General features: G+C 35.7%; 1 non-coding gene across 1 annotated transcript; it reads left to right on the plus strand.

Annotated features, from left to right (window-relative positions):
• The first annotated feature begins 4,345 nt into the window (after positions 1 to 4,345).
• Positions 4,346 to 4,432, plus strand: LOC130468201 (small nucleolar RNA SNORD25). Its single transcript, XR_008928621.1, has one exon. It is a non-coding gene; the product is annotated as a small nucleolar RNA SNORD25 (small nucleolar RNA).
• The last annotated feature ends 1,374 nt before the right edge of the window (positions 4,433 to 5,806 follow it).

Consider the following 5,806-nt stretch of genomic DNA (forward strand, 5'->3'; position numbering starts at 1 on the left):
AATCCGAGCCGAGGTTAAAAACCGCTCTGAGATTACAACTCGAACCGATGTTACAATCCGAGCCGAGGTTAAAAACCACTCCAAGATTACAACTCGAACCGATGTTACAATCCGAGCCGAGGTTAAAATCCTCTCCAAGATTACAACTCGAACCGATGTTACAATCCGAGCCGAGGTCAAAAACCGAGTCGAGATTAAAATTTGAGCCGATGTTAAAATCCGAGCCGACGTTCTTAAACAGATCTCCAGATTTGAAGAACGAGGTTAAAAACCGAGCCGAGATTAAAATTCGAGCCGATGTTAAAATCCGAGCCGAAGTTAAAAGCACGTTCTTAAACAGATCTCCGGATTTGAAGAGCGAGGTTAAAAAACCGAGCCGAAGGTAAATATTCTGTGATCAAAATCAAAACCCAACCCATTTTTCAAAAAGAATTTGGTCCGGGGGGCATTTGTTGGGGTGTTAAAATGGGCTCACCATTTTAACCCAAAAGCCAATAAAACTCACTCAAGCCCAATATCACTTACAAGGCCTCAAAGGCCCAACAAGGCACTATATATACCCCTCAAAGGGCAAGGCAAAGGGGGTCATTCTCTAACCCTAGAAAAGCCACCCTACACTCTCTCTCCCCTAAACACTCTCATTTTATACATCAATTGTACTGACTTGAGCGTCGGAGGCTCCACCTCGGGTGTTAGGTTTATGATACATATAAAGCATATATATTTCATGCGGAAAAACCATAAAGCCAGGAATCCAAATTAATTGCTGCATAACAGTTAGCATAATTTAGGATGTATACATTTGTAGCGTGCCCTCCCTAGCTGCTCCCGAACCGAACAAGAACAAGTTTAGGACTCCAAGTGTAGTCCCTCCGTAGATAGTCCATAGCACGTTTCGATCCGCCTTAGATTTAATTGACTAGAATTCAACCTAAGGTTTCAAGTTATTCGGATATAATTGTGACAAATTATTATCTTAGTTTTAACCTTAAAACTATATGAATACTTGAATTGGGTTATTATAAATTGTGAATGCCATCACCTATTTATAGGGTTGGAATAATGGAATTAGAAGTCTACTAGATTTCAATTAATCTAATCCTATTAGAATTAGACATTAATTAAAACTAATAAGTTAATGTTTAATTCAACAACTAACTCTTGTAGCTTTAAGAAATTTATTCTTTAATCTAATCCTAATTGTTTAAGGATTCGATGTATGCATGAACTCAACGCACACACGCACGCACAACCCACGAGGGGCGCTGGACAACTAACTCTTGTAGCTTTAAGAAATTTATTCTTTAATCTAATCCTAATTGTTTAAGGATTCGACGTATGCATGAACTCAAACAATGATGCCATTCCCCGGCAACGGCGCCATTTTGATTAGGTGTTTTTCCGCCGTTGAAAAGAAAACCACCCGACCAAACAACATTTATAAACTCCTAACTAACCGGCTATATTGACTATAGCGGCAAGCATAGAGATCGTCCCAAGAGAATGAATATGTTTGACTTTTCAATCTAATGCGTTCAAATGCTAGTTCGGATGGAAATTGAGTTTTTCAATTAATCTAATGAAAGCAAGAAAAGCATGAAATGCAAACAAATAAAGAGATTCTAGAGATTTCCGGAATCGGCAATGGAAATTGAGTCAAAGGAAGAACAAGGTCAAAACAATCATGATTATGCAACGACTTGGTGTATAGGGGAATAGAATCGAATGACGTGCTCGCCACCTCTCGGATGGAGCACGCGAAGCATCTAATCTATGGAAGAGCTTTTGCCTAATCCTAAACTAGACAACTTGCATATAATAGGAACTACTGTTCACTTGCATAAAATAGGCTCACAATGTCTTGCCAAACCTAAACTATGCAATCCAATCAATTCCAATCAACTAGTATTTGCAACTACTACTCAATTAGTCATGATATCCTATCATCAACTCACATTTAATCACAACATCAATCATGAATTTCCCCTAAATTTCTCCAAATTCATTCCCAAGGCTTCAACCCTAACCTCTAGACTAAACTACTCAATTAGCATGATTAACATCAACATTAAACTAAAATTAATCCAAATCATGAAACTAATAGAATTAATGAAACTAATTGAATCAACAAAATTCAGGAAATTCAAATATCAAAATTGGGGGAAAATTCAAGAAAATTCAAAATATGAAACTAATTCTAGAATTCAAGCATGAAATCAAAGCATAAACAAAATTAATGAAGCAATTAAAGAATGAAAGAACAAATAAAAAAGAAAAGTAGAATTATACCTTGAATTGTAGAAATTGCATCAAACTTGAAGAACAAAATTGAAGAACAAAGCTCAAATGAAAGAGAAAAAAAATCTGACATTTAGAGTTTGAATCAACTAAGAATTAAGAATTTGAAGCTAAGAATCCTAATCCTAATCACTAATCTAAGCCCTAATCTAATTCTCTCTCTAGAATTCTAAGCTAATCCTAAGAAATGAAAATTAGAAAATAAAATTACGTCCTAAATAATGCAGCGATTTTTGTATTTAAAGCTCTCCGCGTAGCCGTGTGTTCGCACAAAAGAAGTCGTGCATTCGCACCAAATGCCACTGAGCTACTGATCCAATTCTACCAATTCGTGTGCTCGCACAGGTGCAGCTGTGTGCTCGCACAGCTACTGCTTGGGCTGTTCTGCGTGTTGATGTTCTTGCTCAATGTATGGCTGCTGTTTTGTGTGCAGTGCTGCAGTGTTATGGCAGCTAATCCAAGCTCACGTACAACCAAAATCAAGGGGCTGCAAGGTGATGAAAACGAGCCCAAGGGGCGGCTGCAAGGACACGAATACAACATCTATCACTACCTCAAAATTGGCCAAAAGTATCACAAATAAGAGACCTCTTTTATAAAATAAGAGGTTTCATAATATAAGAAACCTCTTATTTTAGAAAAGAGGTTTATTTGATTGAAATGTAAAAGACCACCCGAAAGAAAAATGGTCTCTTTGTTTTGCTTTAAATATTCTCCCTTGTCTAAGAAACCATTTATCTGTTTAGGAGGTTTCTTTATTCGTGAAAGAAAAAAAACAAAAAAAAAACAAATCAAATAAATAGATAAGAAACCTCCTTTTTTAGGTGGTTTCTTTCTTTAATTTATTTTCTCTATATTTTTAAAGGAAAAGATAAAAACAAAACAAAACATTTTGTTTGCACTTTTAGCGGGATTGATATATCAATTGAACTGCACCTTTGCCGCCTGCATCAAAAAAAAAAAAAAACTCCCTCCATCTTCTTCTTCGTTCGTTACGTTCTTGAATTCGCCATTCTTCCTGCTGCGTTTGCAATCAACGCACCACCGCTCACGCTGCTTCTCTACACTCAACGCACCACCTCTTCTCTTCACTCAACCTAACTCTGCAACACGATATTTTTCTTCTTTCTATTTCTCTTGGTTGATAATTGAAATTGACATGCCCTAATATTTGTATTTTTTATGCAGTGTTTTCAATTTTATTTTTGTGTAATTGGTTGTTTTTGCTATAAAATATTGTAATTTATAATTTAGAATTATTGAATTTTAGGTATTGAAATTCGATTGATTATTTGGGGGTAAATTGACGCCATAGCAGAGCCAACGCAATTTGTTTTAGATGGGTTTTGGCTGATTTTTATCTGTTTCTCCTTATTCTAATGTGATGGTTTGAGGATATTCTTCTGCTTAATGAATGTGGAACCGTGAATTGCTTGAATTATGTGGTTGTTTTTTTCGGGTTCAATTCATGTTATTCAGATTGTTCCTTACATCTCAATTACCTGTGCCATATCCTCGGTATTCTGACATGCGTATGGATTCTTTGATATTCATTTAGGATAAAGAAACTTGGAACTTTGGTATAAAATCGCAATGTCTATTGCTTAGACATATATTTGTGTCTGATATGAGTTTGAGAGTCCAAGTAATGTAGTTTATAACCATCTTGTTGGGTAATGCATGGGATTTGGGAATTTGGATCAGATGTAATAACCCAATAGAATTGCACTCGGATGGATGAAGTTATGTGCCGGCTTGTTTTTGGAGTTTTTCTTTTCAATCAAAGCACATAGGTTGAAACTTTAGCTGACCAGGTTGATCAGTTGAATCAAATGGTTGATTTTTTTTATTCTTAACCTTTGGCATCGTTAGATACTACATTTACTGGTTTATGATAGTTTGCAATTGTTTCACTCATTCCTTTGATGCGATGCTGCTATGTGTTGGCAAACACTTGAGCAGGGAAATTTGTAATATTTCAGAAATTCAGAGTACTCCTTTGTCTAATTAGCTGATTCTAATGACATTATTTGTGAATTGTGATAAATGAAGCAGTGATGAGTAAATACAAACCTGTAATGACCGGTGGATATGATCGCAACTCATTTATGAACTTCTAAGGGACTGAGAATTTTTTTCACCGGCTTATTTTTACTTCGTAAATGGTTGTTTTTTTGGGGTACTGTACCACTCTCAAGTCTCCACTTTTTTTTTTGTTGAATAATCTTTTAAGATTCAAGAGATATTTCAAAATTCCATAAGTCGGAACTGATCTTGAGGATGCAGAAAACATTTTCGTACTTGATCACCAACAGGAACAGTAGCCTCAGAAAATATTAAGGTGATTTTTGGCTGATTAATCTAACTATAATTTGGTCATGGGATTTGGCTGATTTTTTTTCTCTTTCTTGTAATTCTAATGTGATGGTTTGAGGATATTTCTTCTGCTAAATAAAGGTGGAACACAATTTGGCCGAGTTCCTTATTCGTTTTTTCAGAAACTAGTGTTGTTGAGAGTTATGAACTTGAGTCATACTTAAGGCTAGGAGAGAGATTGCTCAAACCAGCCTCTGAACCTGGTGTGTTTTCATCTTGCTTTAATCCATTCTCAGTATGCTAGACCATGTTTCAAGCTGGTCTGTGTTATGCTTCTGTGGTAGAAGGATGGGGATTGAGCTGCTAGTGTCTGCAGCAGTGCTGACTGCTGCTTTTTACTTTTGTGTGTTGTGAGGCTGGTCTGTTTTCAGTTGTCTTGCCAGAAAATGTTTGGCTCAGTTATCCAGTGGACCGAACAAACAAATTGATTTAAGTCCTAGAGCAGTCGAGCCAGCAGATCTGACTACCTCAGTTTCACTATTTTATCTTAGAAGTCGGATTATTAGATTGGTATATGATTACTGAACATGATAGCTGTGTTGTGCTTCTGTGGTAGAAGGCTTGAGATTGAGCTGCTAGTGTCTGCAGTAGTGTTGTTTACTCTTGTTTGTTGTGGTTAATTTGGCTTGAGTTGACTTTTTAGGTGTGTTCTTGTTATGAATTGATTGCTGGTTCGTAGTATTTTGTTGTTTGGGGTGTGTTTTTGGTTTGTTTTTTGGTTGTTAGTTTGGGGGTCCTCCGTTGTACATTTTGTTCGACTATTAATATATTTCTTACTTACAAAAAAAAATAGAAAATAAGGTGATACTCATTTATTTTTGTTATTGATAGCTTTTTTGGTTGGATTTGGTTGGATTGCTCATTTACTTTGTTGAGGAGTTGCGTACTTCAATAAGGTAAGAGAAGTATATCTATTCCTTTTGCTATCTTTTGTTAGTTTAATAGTTGTAAAATTTAAATTTCCTATTTACTTAGTCGTATAATAGAATCACTTCTTGTTTATTGTTTATGCGGTTTACTACTTTATATTGTATTTATCTTGTATGTTTGTATTTTTATGTAACATTAAATACGTGTGAAGCGATAAGGACTTAAAGCATGCATTGACTTACTTTTTTTTATCATTGGAATC

The sequence above is a fragment of the Spinacia oleracea genome, chromosome 2 (genome assembly GCF_020520425.1).
Source record: "Spinacia oleracea cultivar Varoflay chromosome 2, BTI_SOV_V1, whole genome shotgun sequence".
Lineage (NCBI taxonomy): Eukaryota > Viridiplantae > Streptophyta > Magnoliopsida > Caryophyllales > Amaranthaceae > Spinacia > Spinacia oleracea.